The sequence below is a fragment of the Euleptes europaea genome, chromosome 9, assembly GCF_029931775.1.
Source record: "Euleptes europaea isolate rEulEur1 chromosome 9, rEulEur1.hap1, whole genome shotgun sequence".
Taxonomy (NCBI): domain Eukaryota; kingdom Metazoa; phylum Chordata; class Lepidosauria; order Squamata; family Sphaerodactylidae; genus Euleptes; species Euleptes europaea.
The window spans coordinates 81,070,076-81,087,572 of record NC_079320.1 but is presented as its reverse complement, the minus strand read 5'-3'; the positions used below and the strand labels follow the sequence as shown (position 1 = coordinate 81,087,572).

The following is a 17,497-nucleotide window of genomic DNA, read 5'->3' as shown; positions in this document are numbered from 1 at the left end:
ATTCCCTAGTCATCATTTAAATCCCTGTTTAGCCCTCTGTTTCTCTTTATCACCCATAAACTGCATGTTTCCTTTTAGTTTTGTTCTTGCTGTGAATTTTTGTTTTTCCAACACTTCTGTTATTTTTGATGTCCTGTCTTTTTTGTCCAGATGTCGAGGCCAACTCCTTTTTCTCCTCTTCTTGTTGATGTTGTGGCTCCTGGTTAAGGCCAGCTAGATCTTTTTCATAATTCTTCAAAAAGTTTTTTACCTCCTCCTGTGAAGAGATAGTAAATCTGACTTCTTTGTAGGTAAAAGTGAGTCCCTGTGGGAAGATCCAGGAGAATCTTATTCCATTCTTCTTCAATGTCCCAGTAAATTCTTTGTACATATTTCTCTTCATCATCAAGTGTCGTGGGATATCCTTAAGAATGATAAGAGGATTTCCATTCACTGACAAAGGATTATCATAGAGGGTTTGCATAATATAATCTTTCATCCTTATATCATAAAAGGAAATCATAATATCTCTTGCCTTTGTCTTCTCCAAACTGGTGGGTAAAGGAATTCTATATACTTTGTTTATTGCATAATCCAGATCTTGTTCACTTATATGAATCAGGTCAGCCAATGATTTTATGATAGTTATTCTGGTACATCCCATTGCTTCTGGAAAATTGCGAAGATGTACGTTCGATTGTCTTAATTTTAACTCCATAATAGCCAGTAGGTCCATAACATTTTGTTGTTGGAAATGTATAGTTGAATTTGATTACCTTGAAGTATCTGTTTATTTTTAATATCTTTCTGTTCTTCAATTGCCTTTTTAATTGAAGTATCCATTTTTCCCATGTCAGTTTTCATTGTAGATATTTGAGATTTCATATTTGTAATTTCGCTTGCCAAAATGTCCAATTTCTGACTAGTCTGGTTGGTAGTTTGAGTTAGACTAGTCAATATGTTGGTTAACTGAGCCAGACGTTGAGATTGTTGCTCATATTGTTTAGTAAAGGCATCCATGTGTTTTGTTAACATTTCCTGTATTTTCTCGTCGGCCTTTCCCATGTTTATTTCTGAAAATAGTTCTGACAATTCACCAATACCAAGAAATGCTGTTTTAAATATGTTGGCAGGGTCCAAAACCTTGTAATGGTTCTATTCATCAATTATACAGGTCCTGGGATTAAATGGCTGCAAATTCTTCTCTCCGCTGTAAAACAATTAGTGCTGTTGTAAAGGGCCATCAAGTTTTATTGACACTCTGCTCGATTGTAAAAGAAGGAGTGGGCTGGGCATTATTTAAATCGCGGACCTTCAGCCGTCTTGTTTTCCAGTAGTAGGAATATGTTGCATGTTGCACAATAAAGGCGCACTTCAAGCCCTGCGATTTAGTTTCCTGTATGATCTTTCCCTTTCAATCTCGATGGTTTTCTATGATGAATCGGAAAGACGTCATCTCCAGAGGAATTTAGCCCATTCGCTCCCACCCCTTTTAACACCTCGGCTTCTAATTGGTAGCTAGAGTGTCTGTCAACCGTCCCGTTTGTTATGCCAAAGTGGAGATCGAGTAGATAAGGCTCCTGCCATTCAACTATACTCTTTTTAAACAAACAAAGTCACTTATATTCTGGACAGAGAGATGCAGATTGCATTGTTGATTATTACGATCTTCCAGAGCTTCAATTTCAAGGTAAAGACAAAAGAATTCTCGCAACTTACTCAGATGTTGGATGATAAGGTTACGGTGATGATAATTTTCTTAGATGGTGATTGAAGGGGGAGGACTGAACCTTGATTACCCATGAAATGTTCCGGCGATGACTTTCCCTCTTGCCCACGGGACTGGCATCAAAACTTCCGAGGGACTTGAAAGCCTCCCTCGGAGAGTTCTGGAGGTCAAACCGCATAAGTGGCTGCAGGGAATTCCTGCTTCCCAAGTCCACTGTTTAGGACCGGGTTGAGGTGCTGTTTAGCACCCCAATTTGAACATTTCTGGGATTTTTCCTGGAGAGTCCAGGAAACATGGCGCTCAGCCCAGCTGCCCCAGCAGGACGTCCTGATCTTAGAAGCTAAGCAAGGTTGGTACCAAGGAAGACTCTGCAGAGGAAGGCAAGGGCAAACCACCTCTGCTTAAATACTTGCCTTAAAAACCCCACCAGGGGTTGCTAAAAGTCAGCTGTGACTTGTCAGCACTTTGCACATATTTTCAAGAAGCTATTTAATATTCTTTAATGCTGTACCGTGTACATCAGTGTGGGGTAGTGGTTAAAGAACCAGACTAGGATCAGGGAGATTGGAATGCCTCCTCTGCTATGGAATCTTGCTGGGTGACTTTGGGCTCTTTACACACTCTCAGCCTAGCCTATCTCACAGGGTTGTTGTGAGGATAAAATGGAGGAGAGCGGAATGATGAGCCACTTTGGGTCCCTACTGGGGAGAAAGACAGGGTACAAATGAAGTAAAATAAAACAAAATACAAGACGTTTTGTAGAAGCAAAAGAGAAATCATTGTATTGTGCCATAAAAGCCAACAATTGAAATACATGAGTTTTATATCTTCTTTGTATCATTTCAATTTTAGTATATGTGCTGTCGAACCGAGCACTGAGTTGTATATCATGATTTAGCAGAACCAATTAACAACATCCAAAAAAGGCCAGACTGGAGTTCTGTTCTTTTTCATCACTTCTAACCAGGGACAGATTGGCCATTATGGCCACCGAGACTTCCTGGTGGGCCAATGAGCCTCCACTGGGCGGGACCAGCCAAGGGACTCCTGCCTCCATGAGGCAGTGCCTCCCTTGTGTGAGCCCCACGCAGCCAGAGATATGCACAGCCAGGCCCCTCTGATTTCCTCCCAAGGCCTGAGCAGCCAAGGGAGAGGCAGCACCCGGCCTGCTAGATGTTTTCCAAGCCATCCAAAGCCCACACAGGGTGTTTTCAGCCTTCCCAGACCGGGGCGGGGGGGAGGGGAGGTTGCTTGGCAGGCAGGCTCATTTTCTTTCTCTTGTGAGGGTGAGGCTCGGGACGCAGGCAGGCTTCCTCTCCCTGCCCCTTTGGGGGCAGAGCCAGGGGGGTCCCTTTTCCTGGACTGTTTTCCTGTGGCCAGTCCACCCCTGCTTCTAACTCTGTGCAAAGGGGTTAGGGCTCAGGGCTGTTTAGCTTAGAAAGAAGGTGGTTGAGGGGAGACACAATAAAGGTCTATAAAATTATGCATGGTTTGGAGACAGTGGACAGGGAGAAGCTTTTCTCCCTGCCCACTCTCCCCATACCATGCATGGTATGGAGAGCCAGTGGGGTGTAGTGGTTAAGAGCGGTGGTTTGGAGCGGTGAACTCTAATCTGGAGAACTGGGTTTGATTCCCCACTCCTCCATGTGAGCAGCAACAGCTAATCTGGTGAACTGGATTTGTTTCCCCACTCCTACACATGAAGCCAGCTGGGTGACCTTGGGCTAGTCACACTTTCTCAGCCCCACCTACCTCACATGGTGTCTGTTGTGGGGAGGGGAAGGGAAGGTGGTTGTAAGCTGGTTTGATTATTCCTTTAGTGGTAGAGAAAGGTGGCATATAAAAATTAGCTCTTCTTCTTCTTCTCTCTCATAATACCAGAATGTGGGGTAATCTGCTGAAGCTGGAGGGTGACACATAAAACTGTGGAACTCCCTGCCCCAGGATGTGGTGATGGCTGCCAACTTGGAAGGCTTTAAGAGGAGAGTGGACATGCTCATGGAGGATAGGGCTATCCATGGCTACTAGTCAAAATGAATACTAGTCATTATGTATACCTATTCTCCCCAGTCTCAGAAGAGCATGCCTAATATATTACGTGCTGTGGAACACAGGCAGGATGGTGCTGCTGCAGTCGTCTTGTTTGTGGGCTTCCTAGAGGCTCCTGATTGGCCACTGTATGAATGGACTGCTGGACGTGATGGGCATGGCTTTTCTTATGGTGGCTGGAGATCTCCTGGAATTACAACTGATCTCCAGACGACAGAGATCATTTCACCTGAAGAAAATGTCCCCATTGGAAGATGGACTCTATGGCATTATACCCCCCGGAAGTCCTTCCCCTCCCCAAACCCCACCCTCTTCAGACTCGATCCCCAAAATCTCCAGGTGTTTCCCAACCTGAAACTGGCAACCCTAATAAAGGGATTATTTTTAAAAAAGCAGTCAATCTCTTTACTTATGAATCTGTCACCTGGAGATCAGTTGCTACTGAGGAGAAGGAAATGTGAAAAATATTGATGGATTGTGCGATCCAACCTACATTTTCACCAAATTTCTAGGCCATTTTGTGTAACCACTGAAAGAAGCTATAGATTGTGATCATTCAAGCTAAGGGAATCCAGGACTCGCCCTGTAGCTCCCTGCTGCCACTGCACAGTTCAACAACAGACAAAATTTTCAGAAAAAAGGTTGGAGGACAGTAGCCAGGAGTGCCGGTGTAGCACGACGCTAGCCGCCACTGTTCGGCTGGCAGGGTCTGCTACATGGCGGGCAGAGGAAATCTTGTACTTGCCCAGCTTTGATCCTTCTGTCAAGAGGATCTTCCCCTCCTGTGCTTTATCCTGAAGAAGGAAAGAAAGGAGATTGGGCACCCTGTCCCAGAGGAACATCTGGTATCTCCCCATGAGGGCTGAGAAATTGGAAACCCTAAGACCCAGGGCTCCTGCAGAATGAATCTTTCTGCCCATTATATCAAGTTTCCTCCCCTCCTTATCGAGGGGGGTGGAATGACTGGTCCCCTGGCCTTTAGAGGCCAGGACCCTAGTGACTATGGAGTTTGGGGTGGGGTGCTGATACAGGAAGGGAGCCTCATCCTGCTTTATTTTATAAAGGTTTTCTATTTTCTTAATGGAAGGGACATTGGAAGCAGGTTTAACCCATGGGAATTCCACAGGACCGATGTCCATGGAGAAAAGAACTCCCATAACGGGATCATCAGGGATCGTATCTGAAGGGGTGACCTCGAGCCCAAGACCCTGAGTGAGACAACTAAACATCTCGGAGTAAGCTTTGGTATCCTCCGAAGAAAAAATCGGGGAGGGATCTCCCACCCCATCTTTGGGGGAAGGGAGGGAAGCATGACCGGACTCCAAATACTTTTCCTCCAACTCCGATGGAGAGTCGTGGATCGGTACCGAGCACATTGGTGGAGCAGAGGTAGGGGAGGGTGGTGGCTTCTGCCGATGGGACAGGGGGAAGCCCATATCACTTTGAGCCCAAGCTTGGAGCTTGTGTTGACAATATCCCCACGGGGGTTGCGGACCCCAGTTAGAGCTATCCTGGTCGGCATCGCATGCATGGTAGTCCATATGAGGATCAGCCGGAACAGCCCCAGTCTGTGGGAACCCAAACAGGTTGTAAGGTTGAAGTCAGCTCGAGACACTTCCACAACATCGTCGTCCAACGAAGAAAACATTTTGGAATCACACCTTGATGGTGACGGGGTCCCAGATCTGTGGCTAGTCGAAGACCCAAGATCCCAATCTTGACGTCAGGGTGACAAGGGGGAGTCACGGCGCTCCTTTCCTCAAGGTCGAGGCAAATGGTGCTGATGCCTGGATTCCTGTTCTCCCAACATGGATGGAGATTCCCCATTCAGGGTTGACAGGCAAGCCTCCTGTCCAGGAGGAAGCGTATCGGGGTCAGCAACGTGAAGCGGACTCAAACAGACTATTGGAACAAGTGCCGATGCAAGGTTGACGTCAACCTGAGTCGCCGGAGTCAACTGATTCACCAGCGAAGCGGCCCGACCCTGAGGGTTCGGGGTCGAAGTACCTCTAGGGGCAGTACCTCTTTTGAGGTCGATGGAGCCGACAACCCACCGTTTGCAGGTTTAGAGCTCGATTTTTTTCCATGTTTGGAAGATGAAGAGGAGTTCTTAGAAGACTCGGTCAGGGGATCAGACCCTGCTCTCTTTGACGAAGAGAGATTCTTAGTAGACTGAGGCAGAGGCATCGACACCGACACAGGAGACTTAGATCTTTTATCCCCCGTGTCTTGGGTGCCAAGAAATTTCATGGCCTGTTCCCACAGGGCTGCTTTGAGACTCAAATTTTGATCTTTCCGAGCATTCGGGGTGAACAGGCCGCAGGCCCGACAGGCCGAGGGAATGTGCCCCGCACCCAAGCAAATTAGACAGTCATCATGCTCGTCAGATTTAGCCATCTTACTCCCGCAAGTCTTACAGTTCTTGAAGAGCACCATCTGGAATAAGATGAAGATCGAGCAATGACAAGAAAAAAAGAATTTTGAAGAAAATCTCTGAAGAACAAGTGAAGCTCTCCAAAGCGTCCTCTAACCACGGTGGCAGAAAGAGAACTGAGGGAAGGATGCTCCCTGCCCCTCTGTCACGTGTCCAAAAGGGTGGGAAGGACTGTTGTCGGAGGGGAGGGGGAGCAATCCTTGTTGCTGGGCAAAAAAAAGCTTTCCAAATGCTCCATGGCTGGCCTGCGCAAGCGCAGTTCCCATGTGGGACTGCAAAGTGGCCACGATGATGAAACCATGTTATGCAATTGATATTGGGCAGTATAAATATTCACAGGGAAAGGCTAGAAAGTTAGATCTCTCCAAGTCTTTGCGTAGACAAGAATCTCAGAAGAGATTAATAGATTACAGAATAGTGTAAATATAACTTTTATATGCACCAGGAATAAAAAAACAATTAATGTGACTTGCTATACAATATTTGCTTTATTGCAGTGGTCTGGAACTGAACCCACAATACCTCCAAGGTATGCCTGTATGTCATACTCATAAACTATGGCTTGCTACAAACACAGAAACAACTCATTAGCTCATCATGAGTGGGGAGAGAAGGAAGCAGGGCACATGTAAGAAAGCTCAACACTTCTGCAAGCCTCAATCACATAGCAGCAATCCATAGTTTGCTGTCACATCTGAACAAAGCCATCGGTTTGCGGTGACAGAAAAGTTCTGTCAGTGGTGTTTGGTCTGGAATAATTCATCCACATCTGCAAGGCATAGACAATGGAGTCTTTTTTCTCCCACACAGATGTCAACTGTAATTGACATAAACCTTTCCCAAACCCATCTTGTTCATTAGTGCAAACAGGTGGTGTTTGGTTCTCCCTCACTGGAGGTCCTCAAGACAACAGAGGCAGCCTTCGGCCAGGTAAGTTCTAGCACTGACAAAAGGGTTGGACCTAGATAGCATAAATAGGCTTGCCAGACCCCGTAGCTTCAACGGCAGGAGCTTTGCGGGTCTGCGGCTGCGGTGTGCGATGCATGTGCGAGTCTGGTGCGGCATGCACACCCCCGCGTGATGCGCCTACATCACTTCCGGGTTTACCCAGAAGCAATGCGGAGGCTCTAGCGATCTCGGATGAAACTCTATGCTTTCTATAGAGTTTTAGCCGAGGTTGCCAGTGTCCACGTCGCTTCTGGATAAACCCGAAAGTGACACACGCACAGCGTGCGCACGCGCGTGCACACACTGCCTGCCGGCCCTTAGCTGCTTGGTGGGCAGCCTGGTGGGTTGGCAGGATTTTACTCGCCATCACCGGGCACTTGGCAACCCTAAGCATAAAAGGCCCCTTCCAACTCTTCAGATTCTATGAGCAGTAAAATTTTGTCATCCGAAAACACCATCTCTTCAGTAAATGTGGATAGTGATCCATTACAAGTCATATAACCTTAAAAAGCGGTCTCCGTCAAAAAGTTTCTGTGACCAACCTAATTAAATTCTGTTAGTGACAAAGCATAGCTATCTTAAAGCACTTCTGCCTTATGGCTGGGAAATGTGTGTCAGACTTTTTCCACAACTAATAAGGACCAGCAAGAATCATTCCAAGCATTCAACTGTCTGCTTAAGTGCAGCAGACTGAGAAATGGAAAAGCAAAGAAAAATTAATTATGTTCATTTTTTTATTCCACAGTAGATATTGTCTTCAAAAAGGAGCTAGATACAATTCAGAAAATGTCCTTTAAAAAAATGAAATCTTGAAAAGACACATATCTATTCATTCAGGGACTGTACTAAGGGTATGTACTCCCCAACCCTGAGACAGATTACCAAGATTACAAAAACCGAAGAGACATCCCCTGAAATATGTCAGATATTTGGCTCAAGCTGAAGTTAAACATTTTGCCTTGGATTTTGAATTTGGACTCATGACTAGGTCATACAATAAGAATGGCAGACTTTGGACTGATGCTCAGAAACTGTTTTCGAAATATTTCTGGGCATCTACTGCTTGCCACTTCATGGAGAAAAGCAAATGAGCTGCCACTTGTACATGGAAGTGGTTGGAAGCATCCATGGTGAAGAGAGCTCTTTTTCTATGAGTGTCTGTATCTGGGATCACATTGATTGCTGTTCCTCAATGCACTTGTGTGCCCAGGGATGATTCTGGATTGCTCACATATATAAGAAAGGTACTGCGCCGATCTGAACTTTGATACTGATTTACACAGAACTATTATCTGATCTTCACACAATATTGGGGTACAGTGGAAATAATTAGATAAATGGCAATTCCATTGAAATCTACACTATTTGGAGGGGTGGGGGCTGTGGTTCTAGATGAATCAAGCCCAAAGATGAACTTACAATGATTCTGTTCCATTATCTAAACCACCTAATGAAAGCAGCACGGTATCTCATAGACTAGGATGGTTTTGTTTTTTTTACAGTACAACTTCTCAGAATTTTTCTCTGCAAATTTTGACAGCAAATAGTCACTGAATGTACGACTGTTTTATTGAAACCATCAGCAATCAAATGTTGATTCAGAAAACAGTATTCCCCAGGAAGCACTGAAGGGTAGATCCAGACACCCTCTTCCCCAATGCAATCTGAACTTGGCAATTGTTAAATGGAAGAAACCAAGCAGGATCCAGACACTAGTACAAGCAAGCATCACCTTCTACACCTGCAACTCTGCAGCTTTTCTAGTAAGCAACGGCAAGAAAATCTATCGCTCATCCCCTTTCGAACAGCCGAGTCCCAGCTGATTCCTACCACCTGCTGATGTTAAAAGTCAACACTCAGCTCAGAACTACATATTCTGTTAAATCTATTTATTTATTTATTATTTCAATTTAATACCCCACTCCCCCTGGCCAAGACCGGGCTCACAGCAGTTTACAAGGAATATAGTATCCCATTTAATCAATAAAAAACATTAAAACAGCATTTAAAATAGCCCTGTAAAAAGTTATATAAAAGAAATTTCCTAAACTACTTAAGGCGCCTCTAGAGTGTAAAACATAAAATTATAACTAGGCGAGCAGATGGACGAAAGTCCCAGTTCGATACAGGGAAAAGTATAACAGCAGTGAGGGTTAGGGAGGCCATCATTCATATATAGGGAACCGTAGCTGGCCTCAACCATAGGCCTGGTGGAATAGCCATGTTTTGAAGGCCCTGCGGAACTCTTTAAGGTCTTTAAATGCATGACAGCTGCCTGAAATGACAACCAGGCATTTAATTCCACATCATTTAAACAGGGGTGTCAAACATAAGGCCCACGGGCCAGATCCGGCCCCTTGAGAGCTCTTATGTGGACAGCAAACCAGCCAAGGCAGCACCACTACCCACTCTCGATCTGGGCTGGTGAGGCATGGCCAGGCCTGACCACGTGACATTTATGTCATATCCGTTTTGTTTGTTTGTTTGTTTTGTTTGTTTGTTTAAAAAGGTGCCGATATGTCTACAAACGTAACATAAGAAAATAAGAAGAGCCTTACTGGATCAGAGCAGTGGTCTATCTAGTATAGCCTCCTGACTCAAACAGAGGCCAACAAGATCATCTGGACAGCCAACAACAGGGCATAAAGGCTGAAGCTTTCCCTTGATGTTGCCTTCTGGCACTGGGATTCAGAGGTTGATTGCCTCTGAACATGGGGGTTCCCTTTAATCACCATGGCTAGTAGTCACGGATAGACCTATCCTCCCTGAATCTGTCTAATCCGTTTTTAAAGCTATCTGTGCCTGGGCCATCATTACATCCTCTGCCAGCAAATTCCATATTTAAACCTCTTAGTGTGTAAAGAAGTATTTCCTTTAGTCCATCCTGAATTTACTGCCCATCAGCTTCACTAGATGCCTTTGAGTTCTAGTATTTTGGGAGAGAGAAAATTTCTCTTTGCTAGCTCTCACCACCCAATGCATAACTTTGTAAATCTGAATCATGTCCCCTTTAGTTGTTTCTTTTCTAAATTGACAAGTTCCAGACTCTTTGGCTTTTCCAGATAGGAAAGGTACTCCAATCCTCTAGGATGCCCTCTTTTGTACTTTTTCCAGCTGTACAGTGTTCCTTTTGAGATACATTGACCAGAATTGCACACAGTATTCCAAGTGAGGCCACACCATAGATCTATAAAGGTAAAGGTAGTTCCCTGTGCAAGCACTGGGTCATTACTGACCCATGGGGTGATGTTACATCACGACGTTTACTAGGCAGACCATGTTTACGGGGTGGTTTGCCATTGCCTTCCCCAGTCAACTACACTTTACCCCCAGCAAGCTGAGTACGCATTACTGACCTCAGAAGGATGGAAGGCCGAGTCAACCTTGAGCCAACTACCTGAAACTGACTTCTGTTGGAGTTGAACTCAGGTTGTGAGCAGAGCTTTTGACTGCGGTACTGCACCTTACCATTCTGCTCCACGAGGCTCCTCATCCATAGATCTATACATGATGCATTATAATATTGGCTGTTTTATTTTCAATCCCTTTCCTAATAACCCCCAATGTACAGTTTGTCTTTTTCACTGCTGCAGCTCACTGGGTTGACATTTTCATTGAGCTAATCTACTATGACCCTATGATCTTTCCCCCTCTCAGCCTCAGCAAGTTCAGACCCCATTAGCCTGAAGCTAGAATTTTTTGTTTCTTGTAGGTTATCAGGGCTGTGTGACCGTGGTCTTGGTATTTTCTTTCTTTTCTTGGGATTTTTTGTTCCAGTGTGCATTATCTTACACTTACCAGCACCAAACTTCATTTACCACATTGTTGGCCGCTCACCCAATTTGTGGAGATCCTTCTGGATCTTCACGGTCCTCCTTCATTTTCACTATCCTGAATATTTTATGTCGTTTGCAAATGTGGGCACTACAATACTCATCCCTAGTTCCAGATCATTTATGAGCAAATTAAACGGTGCCACCCCAATATTGATCCTCGTGGGGCCCCACTGTTTATTCCCCTCCATTGTGAGAGTTGTTTATAGTTACTCTTTGCTTCCTGACATTTAACCGATTTTTAATCCATAAGAGAACCTGTCCTCTTATCCCATGACTGCTAAATTTACTCAAGGAGTCTTTGGTGAGGTACCTTGTCAAAAGCCTTTTGAAATTATATAACATCTACTGGGTCACTATTATCTACATGCTTGTTCACTTTCTCAAAGAACTCCAAAAGGTTGGTGAGGCAGGACTTACCTTTGCAGAAGCCAGGCTGATTTTCTCTCGGCAGGTTTTGTTCCTCTTATGTGCCTAATAGTTCTACCTTTGATTACTCGATGTTTTTGACTTTTTTTGTAAAAACAGTGATAAAGAAGAAGAATCTTTGATTACAGTTTGGTTGGGAGCTGATGCCCGGCCCCAACTCGACCCTGTCGAGCTGAAAACAGCTGGGGGCCTGACTCCCCCATGCAAGGGAGGCCAAGAGAGGGAGGCAGCTGAGAGCTGGGTAGCAGCAAGGAGGGGTGTGGTCAGAAGGCAGAGCCCAGATGTGGGGAAGGCCAGGATGGAAGAAGCTAAGAGGCAACCCTGAGCAGCCAGGGGAAGGAGGCAGGCGGTAGGGGGACAGGGAAGGCTTCCCTTTTCTTTTACAGCATCCCCGGTGGAAAAGGGACTGGACCCAGGCCAGATGTGTGGGGGGCCAGGGAATCCTATGAAAGGGAAGCACCTGGCCAGAGAGAAAAGAAAAGGCTGAGCTCCTAGAAAGAAAGGAAAGAGAGAAGGCCAGAGGGAGCCAGTCCAGAGAAGGCAGAGGACCAGGGTGCCAGAACCCCCCTCTCTATCCCAATTCTGAGGCCATAGTGGGGACCTCTTTTTCAGTTCCCTTTCGTCTGGGGTCAGGGAAACCTCACCAGTTTCTACTAATTTGCCTGGGACAGATGTTAGGTTACCTGGAGGTCATGTTTCCTGGTTCCCCTCTGGACCCCTTTTTTTAAAAACTGTACCAAAACTCCTAACCAATTTTTTTTCCAGCATAAGCTTTCATGGGGTAAAGCCCACTTGTTAGAATCACAGTACAGGAAGGGGCCATACAGGCCATCTAGTCCAACCCCCTGCTCAATGCAGGATCAGCCTAAAGCAGCCCTGACAGGTGTTCATCCAGCTGCTGCTTGAAATCTGCCAGTGAGGGGGAGCTCACCACCTCCCTAGGCAGCCAATTCCACTGCTGAACTACTCTTAGTGTAAAAAAATATCTTCCTAATATCCAGCAGGTACCTTTCCGCCTGTAATTTAAACCCATTATTGTGAGTTCTATTCTCTGCTGTCAACAGGAACAGCTCCCTGCCCTCCCCTTTCAAATACTTAAAGAGAGCAATCATGTCCCCCCTCAACCTCCTCTTCTCCAGACTGAACATTCCCAAGTCCCTCATCCTTTCTTTGTAGGGTTTGGTCTCTAGCCCTTAATCACCCTGGTCACACTGTTCTGCACCTGCTCCATTCTGTCCACATCCTTTTGGAAGAGAAGCCTCCAGAACTGCACACAGTACTCCAGGTGCGGTCTGACCAATGCTGTGTACAATGGGACTATGTCACCTTGCGATTTGGATGTTATGCCTTTGTTGATACAACCCAAGATTGCATTAGCTTTGCTGCTGCATCACACTGACTGCTCATATTTCGCTTACAGTCCACCCATACCCCAATATCTTGTTCACGCACACTGCTACCCAGAAGTGTATCTCCCACCTAGTATGCATGCTCTTCATTTTTGTTACCCAGCTGAAATGAATTGTTACCACCCCCCAGTTAAGCTATTTGTAACCATTTAAAATCTCAAAATGGCCAAAAATGATAAAAAGATACCTTGACACATAATTTACACTATCCAAAATACAAAATAATTAAAACTCTTCTGCTTTCATTCTCTAACCAACAGCAGCCAACTCAGAATAACAAAAACCTCCTAAAGTTTTAAAACATTGTTTGCAACTCTTATGAAATATATCTGGGAAGAAAGAATCTGGCAGGCCTATTCTAGGAGCAAATTCTATTATTGGGGCTACTGCTGAGAATGACTCACTTTTCCAGGACTTAGTATGCATAAAGATAGTGCTGTCAAAAGGGCACCCTCAGGCACTCCTGTTGTGGGTTTCACAAAGGCCTTTTATGCATGGCTGTTTCCCTCACAGTCACCCCTCCAGTGACTTCAGGACTTCGTTTTGTTTATGCATGCCATTTCCGACCGTTAGAGGTTGCCTCGCTCTTTCCTTGCGGTTCCCCGCGTTTTGCCCCGTTTTCAAATTCGAGATGAAATAGGTCCCTGAAAACGTGGGCAAAACATGGGGAAATGCAGGGGGAGAGCAAGATGACCTCTAACGGTTGGAAATGGCATGCATAATCCAAACAAAGACCCGAAGTCGCTGGAGGGGTGACCGCGAGGAATAGGGTTGCCAAGTGCCAGGTGGTGGCGGGCAAACTCCCGCCAATCCACCTGGCCGCCCACTGACCAGCTGAGGGTCCGTGGGCAATCTGTGCAGGCAGGGACAGGTCACTTCCGGTTCACATCCCTGAAGTGCTGCATTGCAAAGGGCCGGTTTCCACTCAAACTCCCATCACAAGGGGCCATTTGAGTGGGAAACGGCCCTTTGTGGTGCTTTTTACAACCGGAAGTGCCGCATCGCCACAGCCCTTTACCACTCAAACTGGGAGTTTGAGTGGAAACCAGCTTTTTATAATGCAGCACTTCCGGGAGCGTGCAACCCCCCCCCCCCACCTCCACTCCAAAAACCTCCCACCGAAGAAGAAGAGGGACCTGGTAAGCCTAGCGAGGAAAACAGCCATGCATAAAAGGCCAAAGTGTCACTTGTCCCATTAATACATTGACAGTTCCATTCTGAGTTACACCACTCTGACTCAATGACCACAGTGGACTTAGAAGGTCTAACTCTGCTTAGGAGGGCACTGTTTGAACTGTCACTTAACTAATTAAAACCAAAACACCTCTTTGTTCAACCAGTCAAATACTACTTCAAATATATTGAGTAACAACTAGAAGAGTAACAAATGAAAAAATGAACGGAGTTGTCTAAATACATCTGCTTCCAACCTCTTCTAAAAGCATTATGCTAGGTCACATAGAGGTTACAAGCAAAGGATTCAGCCGTTGCCCTGACTCTACCAATTGCATTTTTTTCCCACTCCAAGGAACTCTGGGAGGCATACATGATTCTTCTGCTCTCTATTTTATCCTCACAACAATCCTTTGGGCTAAGCTAGGCCTAGAGATAGTGACTGGACCAAGGTCACTCAGCGACCTTCACAGCAGCATGCCATGACTCCTGCCATAAAGCACAACAGTGAATTTTGGGACCTGGTGACCCATGACAAGGTGATGGAGCCTTATGAAGTTATGCTTTGTGCTTCCTCTTAAAACCCCTATTCCTCCTCCAATTCCAAGGGGACCAGAGTTACAGCACAAGGCCTGTAAGTAGGGTTGCCAGGTCCCTGGCGGGAGGTTTTCAGGGCAGAGCCTGAGGAGGGCGGGGTTTGGAGAGGGGAGAGACTTCAATGCCATAGAGTCCAACTGGCAAAGTGGCCATTTTCTCCAGGTGAACTGATCTCTATCGGCTGGAGATCAGTTGTAATAGCAGGAGATCTCCAGCTAGTACCTTGGCTTGGTGGTACCACATTTGGACCTTCCCTTCTATGTTTCTGGTGGTACCTGATTTAGACCAAGATGGAACTTGTATTTTGGAAATTGAAGATCTACATAAAGGACATGTACTAAAATAGGATTTTCTATATTGTATATATTAGGATTAGGATAGTATAGTTGTTCACTTGCACATTTTGATGTGTTACACTGTGTTTTTTGTCATTGTAGCATTTAATATACAATTTTTGCACTTTGTTGTACTCAGTCGCTCCTGTGCTGATTTCCAAACCTTTTGGTACTAGTGCAGAGGTGTCTTTTTTGTTAAGTACCTGGAGGTTAGCAACCCTACCTGTAAGGGAATGTAGGCCACGTAGCTTACCTGGGATGAGAGAATGCACAACTCTCTTGGAAGAAGATGTAGGATAAGGGGTTTTTGTTTTTGGATAAGGGGTGTGTACACGTGTGACCAGGACTCCTGCCAGGCAGAGACCCTCACTCTTGAAATTTCTATCAAATGGACCCATAGTGCAATCAAAAAGATAGGATGCCCCCTCACGTAGGGGCATTCTTGATAATACTTGACTGGCCCACTGATCTGGGTTGCCTGCCACAGCATTCTAACAGCCTTTCCTAGAAAACTGGATCCTGAGGACCTTTATAATGTTTAACGAATTGAAATCTGGATCAAATTATATAAGCAGTACTCAGAGAGAAATCACATTGGCAACTATTGAAATAAAAAGTACAAATTAATAATCAACTCAAATGTTAAATGTAAGAGACGAGCAAGAACTTACTTTGCATTTAAAGACGTGCAATTGTGTCCGCTACATGGTCACAATAAATCAGACAATCTGTCCATTCTGCACCTCACTTGTTTTTAAATTTGTCAAGTTCACACAGTGTAATATTCAGGTCAGACAATATAAAATGGAATAAAATTGGGAGCTCCAAAGCATATTCTAGAAAAGACACTTGTTCTTCATTTCCATTGATTTACATAACTCCATAACTAAATTGAATGCAATTTTCTGCAATGTGCTTTTATTATTATCATCTTTTATCCAGATACTTTTTTCATTCTTTTTGCAAACAACATTTCAAATGCATCCTTTCCAAAGCTCTCGCTTAGTTGGAAGCGTCGAAGGCAGCACTGTTAAGACACAGAGGCAAAACCCATCCAGGGTGACTCAGAAACAAGACTTTGCTACAACATTCAACTAAGCTGCCTACAAACTTTGAGATTGTATCCGATGCCTCCATGTGTGTTGTCAGTCTTTTGCTTAACTGCCTCACAACTCACTGGCAAACAACGGCTTTCTTTCTGAAGCCCTTTGGAGGAGGGAGAGCAACTATCGCAACTAAATAAATTATAAAGAGAGCAGCCAATCCTGAAACTGAAGTACAATTATTCACAAATCATAGGGGACAAACAATACACTTCACTTTCAGCATTTCATTTCTTGTGACAACTGATGTATTTGTCATTATCTGTCATGTCACTGAAATGAGGGAGCTATTAATATCTTCTCCACAAAAGAAGACACTTGGTTATTTATACCAAACAGAATGGATTTTCTCCCTTTAATGGATACATAAACTATCCCAAATAATCTTCTTTACATAAAAGCTCTGGATACCACAACAGGGGGAAACACCTTCCTCTCAGAAGCCATATCCGATTAGTGCCGTTTCTAAACGGGTTTCCTAAATGCATGGCAAAGAAAAACAGCCTGCTGTGAACTTTCTCCCAGATACAATCTCTCGCAGCATTTCTTTAAAGGGTTATATAAACAGGATTTACTTTAAGCCACGCAGAGGGGCAGACTTACACCATGCTGATTTTTGTTTTTCCTGGTTAGATTATAAATCCTTAATCTACTCATACAGCGAGTTGCTAACGTAGCGTGCCCAAACATGGTCTCTCATGCAATTTTACGGAATATATTTCCAGCATTTTACCCGAGTACAGTAGAAAACTTAGCAAAGCAAAGAATGGGGTCCTTCACTTCCGCAGCGAGTCACTTGATCGGTTACACCAGCTCTGCCAAGGACACAGCTTCAAAAAATGGGAAAGATCAACAGTTTTGAAAACTTTTAGTGCATCACTCCAAACCATATGGAAACTAAAAAGGCCAGCAAGTCACTCATTCCTTCATGCATTCGATATTCCAAACATGCCGAGAAGGAGAGGATATACGCTACGATAAATCAAGCATTTGGTAATAATACATAATTACATTTGACTGTTCTCGGCCAATGAACAATAGAATCACTGGATTTGTCTTAACCGAAGTTTTAACATTTACCATACAAGTTATCTTAAGCAGCATACTCCCTTCAGTCTTACAGGATTTTATGAGTGTCTCAGTTTCTTTGGATGATCACTGTGGCTTTAAAATCTTTTCTTTTTTGTCATCCTGTTAATATAAATTCTACGAAGCCTGGATATGACATTAAAAATTTCTTCCTGCCACGCACCCCCTTTACTCCCACCCAAATGTTCAGTGACTATCCAAGTTCAATTACGAGGCAGGGGGAGGCATCAGCTCCAAGTGGTAACGTTTACACTGAAACACTGGTGTGCGTAGCTCTGAGGGTGACTCAGGACGCTTCTTAAAAGTCTCACGAGAAGGTGCCCTTCCTGACGCAGCACGAGATCCAGCATTTGGAGACAGAGAGAAGAATTCTCAAAGCAAGCTCTCTTA

At 44.7% G+C, this 17,497-nt stretch overlaps 1 protein-coding gene across 2 annotated transcripts in view; it reads right to left on the bottom strand.

Annotated features, from left to right (window-relative positions):
• The window catches only part of KCNIP4 (potassium voltage-gated channel interacting protein 4), a 353,157-nt gene that overhangs the window by 223,939 nt on the left and 111,721 nt on the right, over positions 1-17,497 (bottom strand). The window lies entirely within an intron of this gene.